This window comes from Hylobates moloch, unplaced genomic scaffold (genome assembly GCF_009828535.3).
Source record: "Hylobates moloch isolate HMO894 unplaced genomic scaffold, HMol_V3 SCAFFOLD_22, whole genome shotgun sequence".
Lineage (NCBI taxonomy): Eukaryota > Metazoa > Chordata > Mammalia > Primates > Hylobatidae > Hylobates > Hylobates moloch.
In genome coordinates this window covers 18,240,772-18,253,877 of record NW_026652297.1, presented here as the reverse complement: position 1 = coordinate 18,253,877, position 13,106 = coordinate 18,240,772, and the positions used below count along the sequence as shown (strand labels likewise).

General features: G+C 40.1%; 1 non-coding gene across 1 annotated transcript; it reads right to left on the bottom strand.

Moving 5' to 3' along the window:
• Window positions 1-12,794: 12,794 nt before the first annotated feature.
• On the bottom strand, window positions 12,795-12,866 carry TRNAC-GCA (transfer RNA cysteine (anticodon GCA)). The gene has a single exon. It is a non-coding gene; the product is annotated as a tRNA-Cys (tRNA).
• Window positions 12,867-13,106: the final 240 nt, after the last annotated feature.

Sequence of the window (13,106 nt, the reverse complement as noted above, 5' to 3'; positions counted from 1 at the left end):
AGTTCCTGCGTGACCCCAGGGCTGCTAGTCCACAGAACATATTTAGAGTAGCAAAGCTTTCTTTAGGTTTCTGCTGTAAAGGCAGGCTGCTTACCTTGTAATCCTAATGTTACCACTTATTAACCATCCAATTTGGGGCAAGTTGTACTTTGAACCTTAGGATTTTTTTATGTGTAAAACAGTATATGCTTCAAAGGGTTATTGTGAAATTTAAAGAAGGAATGGCTGTAAAACTCCTAGCAAGTGAAAAACTTCTCATAAATGTTTATCCTTTTTGCTATATGACCACACAACTTCATGTGACACCAGTAGCAGATTATGATCACTGTTTTCCAATATTATTCCCATCCTCCTTCCTGGATCATCTTCCACCTTGTGTCTACAGTCTTCACAGCCCCGAACTATCTTCTCTTATTGGCATAATAGGAGAAAGAGAAGGCAATGTGATGAAATCAGAAAGAGAGATTTGAAAATACTATGCTGCTGGCTTTAAAGATGGAGGAAGGGGCCACGAGCTAAGAAATTAAGCTCTAGAAGCTGGAGAAGACAAAAAGAATTCTCCCCCAGAGTCTCCAGGGAGAATGTGGCCCTGCCAACACCTTGCCTTTAGCCTAGTGGAAATGACGTGGGGTTTTTGGACTCCAGAATTATGACAGAAAAATACAGGTTATTATTTAACTTTGACTCGTCACTATATTTTTTCTATTTTTCTATTTCTGGGCCCTACCTAGACTGCCCTTTTTTATTCACCCCACTAAAATACAAATTCCATAAGGACAATGGCCTTGTCTATGTTATTACCTGCTCTATCTTAGTGGCTAGAACAGCACCTGGCACATAGCAGGTGTTCAATAGGAAGTTGTTGAATGAATAGATTATAGCCACCTTCTCACCAACCCCTGACTTCAAGAGTCTGAGTCCAATTCTTTAAGCTCAGCATTATTCTTGTTGACCCAAAACTCTACACTAGAGATGCAGCTGGATTCCAAGAGTGATCACAAGATCAGTGAATACAGGCAAAACCATTTCTGATTTGCCACTAGCAAAACAACATGAAGGAAAAGTGACCTCTTGCTCTAAAAAGCAGCAAATCATTATTGGAAATGAGGAAGAAATGAATAGTTATTGATCATAGATGAGGAAAGTAAATCTAAGAGAGCACAGAATAAGGATTCTTCTATTCTTCTTCAGGTTTGCAGTTTTTACTATCTAAATGGTTCCTCTCACATGTACTCCCTGAACTACCAACACATCACCAAGAAAGGTGTGGAAATACACATTCTCCAGCCCTGCCAAGACCTACTATTGAAGGATCACCTGACCCAGGGTCAAACTGAACAACCAAATAAAACCCTGCACTCTAGGCGGGTGATGGGATGAGACTCAAAAATTTCAGGCAATTCTGTGCACATTAAACTTTGAAAACAAACGTACTCTACCAGGGTACTTTCAGCATCTTCAAACCTACTTTCAGAAATGTTCAAATAGTTAATTCGCAGAACCCACTAATTACTCTGAGCCCACTAATTACTCTGGAAAGTTTAGACTGGGTGTAAGAAGATAAAAAGATTAGTTTCTTTCATAGGATGGAAGTTTGAGAGAAAGCCTAAACTGGTGGTCCTGGTCCCATCCCCATCCCCATCTTCCATGCCCTACCTCTTCTCCACCCCTTCATTTCCCTTTCCCTTCCCACCCCAGCCAGTGAGTCTTAATCACAGGACTTTTGCTGGAACTATCCAGAAGAAAAACTTCCTTTTGTCTTAGGATTGCCGAGAGGACAGTGAGTAAACTTGACCAACTCGCCACCACATGTAGGGAACCTTCCTGAAAACAATCTTAACATAGAGAAAACAGATCCAAGAGGAGAGAAACAGATTCCTGATAACATGACTTGGATAGATGGATCCAGCCATGTTTAAAGCCAATACAAAGCCTAGGTTTGTCAGTTAAGTTACTTTTTTTCTAAAACCAGTTTGAGTTGGGTTTCTCTCATGTGCAATGGAAAAAGACACAACCAGAGCCACTGTTAGCCTATTCACACCTATAAAAGAATTAGAAGAAAAAAAAAAAGTCCTAGTCGGGTACAGCCCTGTGGGTTTAAGGCTCAGCAAATTGATGGAACATTTGTGCTATCAACCTGAAATAATCAAAAGGATCAGAGTCCATTTTTAAAGAGTTTATTCAAGTGAAAAGCTGGTAATGGTCATCTGGTAAACGCAGACTCCGGAGAAATGAGGTCAGTGCTCTGAAGTTAAAAGTTAGGGTTTTGCTTGCATAGGAACAAAACAAAGAAATTTTAACAGGATTACATTTCTTATATGAGGCTGGTTTATGAGTTGCAACAATTGAATTAGTGACAGTTTGTTTTCTTTTCCATACAGCTTGTTTTTATTTCCTTTTCAATAAAATAAAAAAGTATACTTAACATTTTGTCTTAGACAATGTGATAACCATGAAGTATTCGTATGAGAGGTAAGAGGAAAGCTAATCTGTAATGAAGATCAACAGTAAGAGGGAAGGGGTCTGCCCTGGTGCCCTGTAGCTAGTTACAACATTTTACAAAACAAGACAGGTAAGGAAGAAGGCTTATCTATAATCGGAGAAACAAAGGTTAAAGCTGCCTGGGTTACAGCTGCCTATCATGTGACTCAGCCCCCATAATCACATTTCTCTAAGACTCAAAATAATTTAAAGTTCCAACAGTTTAGATTTTTATTTATTTTCACAGTTATCATTAGAAAAAGGTTCCCTTTCCTCTAGGCACATGCAACCCCAACCAGGGAGTTCTGTGGCTTACAGAGTGGGAGCTGGATTTTAGCCACTACTGACCCTCAGCTGGACAGCTTTGTGTAATGCTCTAACTGGATACATTTATGTGGCAGCCGGAGCCTGGTTAGCATACAAAAAACTCAAACTTATTAGCTCAAATTATTATCCTATTGACAAAGGCATTTGTTGTTAGGACATGTCACATTCACCAAGTTAAAAACAGGCAATAAGAGAATGACCAAATGTACCTGTTGTCAATCCCTACAGTAAGTACTCAATAAATGGCTGAATTTTATAATTAATATAAGATAAGTTCCTTTCAATATCAATTCAACCTGGATTAAGTACTGAAAAAGATTAAAAGGGCTATTTGTCTGGTGTAGTGTACAGAATACCTGGACAAAGACAAAAGTCAGCCTCTAGAATTTGCCAGAAATGGGCCAGCAAAGTGCAGCATCTTAATAACTGAGTGATAACTGGCAGGAAGCTTTCTCCAAAGACTTAACTATGGTGTTTTGAAAATACACCTGTAAACTATTTGACACTCATCCCTTCAAAAGGTGGGGACTAATTTCTGTCCCTTTGAGTGTAGACTATCCTTAATGACTTGATTCTAACAAATAAATTGTGACAGATATCATGGTTTATGATTTCAGGGACTACATCCTAAAAAGCATGTCTTACTCTCTCTTCAATCACTCACTGTAGGGGAAGCTAGATGCCATGTCGTGAGGACACTCAAGCAGTCCTATGGGGACATATAGATGGCAAAGAGCTGGGTCTTATTGCCGATAGCCAGAATTAGCTTTTCAACCACATGAGTGAGCCACCCTTGAGGCAGTACATGCATCCCCAGCCATGTCTTCATCCCTTCAATAGCTTGACTGCAACCTCCTGAGAGACCTCAAGCCACAATCACCTAGCAAAGCTGTTCCTGAATGTCAGATTCTCTGAAACTGTGAGATAATAAGTGTTTCTTGCTGCTTTAAGCCAGTAAGTTTGGGGAGTAATTTTAATGCAGAAATACATCATTAATATACTGACTAAAGAGCAAGACTCCAGCTACTAAGAGTAACGAAAGAGCCAGGCAGAACTCCAGCTCCAGAAGAAATGGGGCACTGAGCTAGGAACGAAGGCAGGAACTCCAGATAGAAATTGGGGTAAAGTCAAAGCAAGAACTACACATTTGACTGAGTCCTAGAAGCAGAGGTTCTTCTATTTCTCCCATGCTGTAGAGCCCAGGGCAGGACTGAGCCTGGAAGTGGGGCTGGTGATGGGCAAATCCTGCTGCAGGAGTTGGAACCCAGTAGAAATATTGGCTTCCTGGTCCAGCTCCAGAAAGACTGAAGTCCCAGGAGATAAACTGCACCAAAATAAATTGGAGCAAGCACGCAGATACCAAGGAGCAAGCCGAAATCACATTATATGTCAGAACCAACATCTTAGAATGAGGCTAAAGACCAGCTATCAAAATCAGAGCTGGAGAGCAACGCATAGTTGAGACAAAACAAATAGCAAGAGCTCAGAATGAAAGCTAGAAGAGGGGGGAACCTGAATTAGGCAGGACTCCAGGAGCTGGCTATGCAAGGAGTGACTGGGTAGGTCTGGTTAAAGTTTCAAGATAGATCAGTGTTTCTCAAACTTTAATGTGCATCCAGTATCACCTGTAGGACTTTTAAAAACACATCTTGGCCGGGCAGGGTGGCTCATGCCTGTAATCCCAGCACTTTGGGAGGCCGAGGCGGGTGGATCACAAGCTCAGGAGATCGAGACCATCCTGGCTAACACGGTGAAACCCCGTCTCTACTAAAAATACAAAAAATTAGCCAAGTGTCGTGGCAGGCGCCTGTAGTCCCAGCTACTCGGGAGGCTGAGGCAGGAGAATGGCGTGAACCCAGGAGGCGGAGCTTGCAGTGAGCCGAGATCATGCCACTGCTCTCCAGCCTGGGCAACAGAGTGAGACTCCGTCTCAAAAAAAAAAAAAAAAACAAAAAACACATCTTACTGGGCGCCACGCCCACAGTTTCTATTCAGCAGCTCTTGAGCAGAAACTGATAATTAGTATTTCTAATCAGTTCCAAGGTGATGATGATTCTGCTAACCCACTTTGAGAAGTACTGAGCTAGATTATAGTAGGATTTCGGTACAAAGGCTGGGATCATTCAGGGGTATGGGACCAAGTTTATCACAACAGGAAGAATGTGTAAAGGAGGTGTCTTTGAGCAGAGAACCATTCATGTCCCCTGAATCTAACTAGACATCTGCGTGTCTTGTCCCTACACCCCCCTTAATATTTCTTAGGCCCCACTCTCTGCTACTCCTTTCACCATTGAAAAAGACATCACTGTAAAATAAGAATTGTTGTCACTTACAGGGCAATTACTATGTGCTATGTACTCTATTGACATGTTATTTAGTAAAGGGAATATTATTATCCCCAATGTACAAATAAGAAGAATGCAAAGCTCAGTAAAGTTACTTAGCTGACCTCAGATCATTTCAGGGAGCTGGAATAAAACTTACAGACTTCCTAATTGTGTTACAATGAAAGAAGTACAGTCCTTTGTAAGCAAGAAGTCCAATTTGCCCCAGAATAAAACAATCCATAAGGTAGCAAAGTACCGCATACTGAGCTTTAGTAGTCATCTATTTTCAAAGAGAGATGAGACAGAGATAGTAACTTGTTTAATGAAAGCTTGGATGCAATTCATTTTCTTTTAAAGTAGAATATTATCGAGAATCCTTTGATTTTTCTCTAAGGACCCATTCTACACCACAACCTTCAAAAAACATTAAATAGAAGTCAGGGGAAATTTCCATATGGAGTATTTCTTTTCCATCGTGTATACAAATGATCCATCTGTGGCTTATTAATTTGTAATTCTGACCCAAGGGACAAAGCTCAACTAGCTCTGTTTAGTGCTGGATCAATTACAGTTGGATAAAAAAGTTGGAAACAGTGGAAATATCCAATATGTTATTTTCATAAATTTTGTTAATTCATGATAAATATCATGTAGCATTTAAACCATATAGTTTAGAAAATTTTCAGAATATCTAATGCCATGAATAGGATATACTATTAAATTTTAAAAGTCAATTTATAACTCTTTTAAAAATTATGTCTTTTGGCCCAGCATGGTAGCTCACACTTGTAATCTCAGCACTTTGGGAGGCCAAGGCAGGAAGATCACTTGAGCCCAGGAGTTCAAGACCAGCCTAGGTAACATGGCAAAACCTCGTCTCTACAAAACATACAAAAATTAGCCAGATGTGGTGGCACACACCTGTGGTCCCAGCTACTCAGAGGCTGAGATAGGTGGATCACCTGAGCCTGGGGAGGTCAAGGCTGCACTAAGCCATGATCATGCCACTGCACTCCAGCCTAGGTGACAGAGTGAGACCCTGTCTCAGGAAAAAAAAAAAAAAAGAAGAAGAAGAAGAAGGAGGAAAAGAAAATTTTTATCTTAGATCTTAGGCTGATGTCTTGATTTGGGTTCCCATAGATCCAAACCCCAAGTCAATAATTCAAGTGCAACTTTATTGGGGAGGTGACCCCAGAATATACTGGTAAAGAAAGAAAGTAAAATGGAAAGCAATCCATCAAGCTTGCATTATTATGCAAATGATACTGTGGGAAACCAGATTTAATTCCATTGAAGAACTCCAGGGCCCATCCAGAAGGTATTGCAGCTCAGAGTTATCCCATAAAGGGTGTAAGGAATCTGAGTATTTAAACAACAATTTCTGTCAGTCATTGTTGGAGGTATGCTCCCACAGGCCGTTAATTCTCTGGCACATTCAGCTTGCCATGAACGGGTGCAGAATAGGCTCTGGCTGCCAGAAAAACCCTTGGGAAAAGACATGCAGAAACTGGCAGTTGGAATCCCACCAGCGTGAACTATTGTGGTAAATGCTAAGGGAAAAATTGGCAGAGCATCCACAGTGTCTGCTACACCTGAGTACCCCCAGAACCTAGAGCTTGAAGCTGAAGCTTATGTGCTATAGTTTTTCAGAGAGTACAATCCCTGGGAGCAGGAGTTAGGTAAAAGAAGGTGCAGCCGAAGAACAGGGTTAAGTTAGCTCAAGGTTGTATTTCCAAGCTGGCCATCAAGTGATAACAAGTGCAAGTGATTGCTTAATCTCATAAAGCTCCCTCTCAAGAGAGCGTATGATGTACTGCAACCCGGGACAATCTGTCCCAAGGAGAAGAATTTACCCCTCAATGTTTGTATCTCATTGGTGAAAGGTTTTCCCCATGGTGCATTAACTCCTCAACCTTTCCAGATTCTGCATGTGGGATGCCAAGTGGGTCTCATGGATTCACACACCTCAAATGCAAGAGAGAAGCCAAGAGTGGGAGGCGAGTGGCATCCAGTGTGGGCAGGAGGTAAAGGGCAGTAGGGATTTTTGTCCGTGTGCAGTTTGTAGAGCCCACACATCTGGTTACCCACTGACAGCCAGGGAAGAATTGGTGGCCAAAGGCCTTAGAAATAGTCAAGGCCAAAAAGATTTGACATGCTGCTTAAGATAAGCCTGATACATATGTATTCCAATTTTTGTTAAACATTTACACACAAAAAAACCCACTCACATTCACGTGACTGAACACAATTACAGATAAAAAAGACAACAGTTAAAATAAAAACAGTGATTTAGATCCAGCCAAATTGTATTTCTTTCTACCTATATCCTTTGATGTATGTTTAAAGTTTTATACAATAAAGGTATTTTGATTTTATAGTGGGAAAAGATCACAAAATCACAGGGACAGGTTTAGAAAGGAAGGCAGAACAGTAAACACTTTTTTTCAAAGTAAAAAAAATGGTTAAAAAATGATTCTGCGTTTTACTTGATAGGCATAGACAAGGTGGTCTTCTTCATTTCAAGGTTGAATCTTTCAAAAACTTGTTTAGAAAAACAAATATAAGTTGCTTTTTAAATATGAGATACCTAACTCTTGTCTCATAATAAATTACCATAGTTTCTAAATAATTTGAAATACATTTGTTTATACAGTCACATGCCACATAACAAAGTTTCCATCAACAACAGATTGCGTATAATGTCAGTGGTCCCATACGATTATAATGGAATGAAAAATTCCTATTGCCTAGTGAAGTCATAGCCATCATACCATTGTAGGGCAATGTATTACTTACACATGTGTGGGGATACTGCGATAAACAAACCTACTTTACTGCCAGTTACATAAAAGTATAGCACATACAATTATGTACAGTCCATAATACTTGATAATGACAAAGCACTATGTTACTGTTGTATGTATTAACTATACATTAACTATATTACTTTTTATTGTTATTTTATTTATTTATTTATTTATTTATTTTTATTTAGTTATTTTGAGACGGAGTCTCGCTCTGTCGCCCAGGCTGGAGTGCAGTGGCGCCATCTCGGCTCACTGCAAGCTCCGCCTCCCGGGTTCACGCCATTCTCCTGCCTCAGCCACCCGAGTAGCTGGGATCACAGGCACCCGCCACCACGCCTGGCTAATTTTTTTGTATTTTTAGCAGAGACGGGGTTTCACCATGTTAGCCAGGATGGTCTTGATCTCCTGACCTCGTGATCCACCCACCTCGGCCTCCCAAAGTGCTGGGATTGCAGGTGTGAGCCACCGCGCCCAGCGTTTTTATTGTTATTTTAGAGTGTACTCTTACTTATTAAAAAAAAAAAAAAAGTTGACTGTAAAATAGCCTCAGGCAGGTCCTTTAGGAGGAATTCCAGAAGAAGGCATTGTTATCACAGGAGATGACAGCTCCGTGCATGTTATTGCTCCTGAAGACTTTCCAGTGGGACAAGATGTGGAGGTAGAAAACAGTGATATTGACAATCCTGACCCTGTGTAGGCCTAGGCTAATGTGTGTGTTTGTATCTTAGTATCCAAAAAGTTTAAAATGTAAAAAAACAAACAAATTGACCCTGTGTGGTGGCTCACACCTGTAATCCCAGCACTTTGCGAGGCCAAGGCAGAAGGATCCCTTAGCCCAGTTCAAGACCAGCCTAGGCAATATAGTGAGATTTAGTCTCTATTTCTTTAAAATAAAAAAAAAAAAATTTAAAAATTGTAAAAATTTTTAAAAGCTTATAGGATACGGATATAAAGAAAAAATATTTTTCTACATCTGTACAATGTATTTGTGTTTTAAGCTAAGTATTATTACACAAGAGCCAAAAATTTTTAAAGTTTACAAAGTAAAAAAGTTACAGTAGCTAAAGTTAATTTATTATTGAAAAAAATAAATTGTTAAAAATAAGTTTACTGTAGCCTAAGTATACAGTGTTTATAAAGTCTACAGTAGTGTGCAGTAATGGCATGGGCCTTCATATTCACTTATCACTCACTGAGTGACTTACCCAGAACAACTTCCAGTTCTGCAAGCTCCGTTCATGGTAAGTGCCCTATACAACAGTAGTATTTTAGTCTTTTCTATGGCATTTTTACTCTGTCTTTCCTATCTTAGGTATGCTTAGATACACAAATACTTACCACTGTGTTATAATTGCCACGGTGTTCAGTACAGTAACATGCTGTACAGGCTTGTAACCTAGGAGCAATAGGCTATCCCATAGAACCTAGGTGTGTAGTAGGTTTGTGTAAGAACATTGCTATGATGATTGCACAATGAATAAGTCACCTAATGACACATTTCTTAGAACCTAGCCTTGCCGTTAAGTGATGCATGACTGTATATCTTGTGAAAGAAAAACAAAATCTCAGGGACTCCAAACTCACTATGCCAAAGGGAAAAGTTAAGCTTGGGAACTGAGTCATGCAAAACTCTCTCCCATTTTGTTTCTAAATAGATAGCTCCAAAGACAGAAGTTCACATACACCCTAGGAGGCCTCCCTTACAATTTGCTCAGAAGGAAATTCCTTGTGGGTCCTAAGATCTGTACCTTAAAACAGTGTTCTATGGAATTTCACCCAGACAATATAAATCAATGTTGTCCTGTATTTTCACAGGTACAGGACAAAGATAGGACTAGAAGTCATCCCTCTGCTCACCTGAGACAAATGCATATTTGACTGCTTCCTTTATCTTTACTTCATCTTATGTAAAAATTCATATTCACGGAGCAAGAGATGAATGCATAGTTGACTATTTCTCTACCCCCTCTTTTCACATGTAAAATGTGAATTCAGTGAACCCTGCACAAAGCTTCAGAGGAGTGCAACCACTCTTACTTACTGTCTTTCCCTTTTTCTGTCCTCCTTCCCCTACTGCCTGCTCTTTCCCCTTTAAATATTGAAGTCCCTAAATACTCTATGGAGACAGCACAGATCACAGATGTTGCTGTGATTTTGTGTTCCTTTTGCCCAGGCACATCCTCAACCTTGGTGAAATAAACCTCTAAATTGATTGAGACTCACCTCAGTCATTTTCTATCCTCAGCAATTTTCAAGTATACAATACATTTTTAATAACTATAACCACGATGTTGTACAATAGACCTCTTGAATTTTTCCTCCAGTCTAGGTGAAATTTTGTATCCTTTGACCAACATCTCCACAACCTACCCCACCAAACTACTCTCAGCTTCTAGACACACACACTTTCTTTTTTATTTTTTAACTTAATTTGTTGTTGTTGTTGTTGTTGTTGTTGTTGTTGTTGTTGTTGTTGTTTGAGACAGAATCTTAACTCTGTCGCCCAGGCTGGAGTGCAGTGGCATGATCTCAGCTCACTGCAACCTCTGCCTTGCCATGTTGGCCAGGCTGGTCTCAAACTCCTGAGCTCAAGTGATTGGCCCGCCTTGGCCTCCCAAAGTGCTGGGATTACAGGTGTGAGCCACCTCGCCCTGCCCTTAATTTTATTTTATTTTAAGTTCCAGGATACCTGTGCAGGACATGCAGGTTTCTTACATACGTAAATGTGTGCCATGGTTGTTTGCTGCAACTATCAACCCATCACCTGGGTATTAAGCCCCGTATGCATTAGCTATTTATCTTGATGCTCTTCCTCCCCCTTGCCCTGACAGGCCCCATTGTGTGGTGTTCCCTTCCCTGTGTCCATGTGTTCTCATTGTTCAGCTCCCACTTATAAGTGAGAACATGCAGTGTTTGGTTTTCTGTTCTTGTGTTAGTTTACAGAGGAAAACGTCTTCCAGCTCCCTCCATTCCCTGCAAAGGACATGACCTCATTCCTTTTTATGACTGCATAGTATTCCATGGTGTATATGTACCACATTTTCTTTATCCAGTTTATCACTGATGGGCATTTGGGTTGATTCTATATCTTTGCTATTGTGAATAGTGCTATAATGAGTACACCTGTAAACATATACACTTTCAATACTAAGTCATAATACTCAAATGGAAGACCAGATTTCACTATAGTCTACTCTTACTGCAGACCCTTTTCTTGGTCCGGGATCCACTAAAACCTGACAGTCTTATGGGCTATTGTTATCTGGTAAATATACCAGAGAAGCACATCAAAATACATTGTGCCCAAAATCCAAAGTGGCCCACCAAGCAGTGGGCCTTGTTCTGTGTGGTGAGCAGTGTAAGGCATAGCTACATCTTTCACTTTAGAAGGCATATGCTGATATGCCCCAGATGCTGGACTCCTAAAAGTTTTTTCTGTTTGTTTGTTTTTTGTTTTGTTTGAGACAGAGTCTTGTTCTTGTCTCCCAGGCTGGAGTGCAGTGGCACCATCTCAGCTCACTGCAACCTCCGCCTCCCTGGTTCAAGCAATTCTCCTGCCTGAGCCTCCTGAGTAGCTGTAGTTACAGGCGCCAGCCACCACACTTGGCTAATTTTTGTACTATTAGTAGAGACGGGGTTTCACCATGTTGGCCAGGCTGGTCTCGAACTCCTGACCTCAGGTGATCTGCCTGCCTAGGCCTCCCAGAGTGCTGGGATTAGAGGCGTGAGCCACCACACCCGGCCCTAAAAGTTTTACCAGTGTAGCAGAACCTTAAATCGTTGCAGTCTTATCTTCCACCGCTGATATGATATGAAAAAAATGGCACATTATCCTTGTGACAGGTTTTCTAAATATTCACAACCCCAGTCTAATCATGACAAATCCAAAGTGAGGACATTCTCCAAAATATTTAACCAGGATTTTTCATAAATGTCAAGGTTAAAAGAAAAATGACAAAAACAAGAAAAGACTGAGAAACTGTCACAGTCTGAAGAAGACTGAGACATTACAAAGATAGCAACTAAATGCAACATGGTATCCTGGATTGAATCCTGGAGCAGAAAAAAAAAATAGCAGAAAAAATAAACTGGAGAAATCTGAATAGTCTGTCATTTGGTTAACACTGTTGCACCATTGCATGCCTGTATCAGAATATCTCATGTAACCCATAAATATATACATCTAGTCTGTACTGACACAAAATAAAAATAAAACTAAATAGTGTTGGACCAGCATTTATTTCTTTTTTATTATTACCTTTAATGGACATATAAAAATTGTGATACAGTGTGATATCTTAATAAATGTATCCAGTGTATAATGATCATATTGGGGGTAATTAGCATATCCATCACCTCAAACATTTAATTTCATAGTTTTGATAAATATACCATGATTACGTAACATGTTAACATGTTGCAAGGTAGGTAAAGGGTATACAAAACCTCTCTATTGCTATCTTAACAATTCTTCTGTAAATCTAAAATTTACAGAATTTATAAACTCTTCCAAGAAACCTAAAATAAATAAAAAAACTTGAAGAAAGGGAGAGAAAAAGGTACCTGGTTAATAAGATTGAATATACAGGAAAGAAGAGATAAAGACACATGTAAGAAAGCACACGTGTGTGTGTATGTGTCATGGTTTATGACTGGATTTGCGTGTGCATATTAGAGGCAGGGTGAGTTTATGTGAGGTGGTAGCTCTGCTGTAAGGGAACTAGTGAGCCAAGGCACTTGCATGAACCTGAGAGTAAGCATCTGCTTAAATTTTGAGCCTTATGCACCTTGCTTGCCTTACCCTAGTCCAGGACTTTTAATGAAGCTGCCGAGAGAAGCAAAAGTATGTCACAGGGGGCACCTGGATTTGAACCAGGGACCTCTTGATCTGCAGTCAAATGCTCTACCACTGAGCTACACCCCCTTGACACCAATAGCCTTCAAAAAAACATTTATTCCATTTTTATGACCTGCAAAACACCTCATAAATACCTTTAGTGTCTAAGATTCCTTTTGAATTTAAACTCATTCCCAGTTTCCTCCTAGCTGTACCATCTTTTGTTTTTCCCAGAGCATTTATACTCATTCTCTTCCCAGCACCTGAAGCTCAATGCTGTATCCTCAGTCTAATATTCCAGCTTTAAAAAAATACACCACCAGCTGC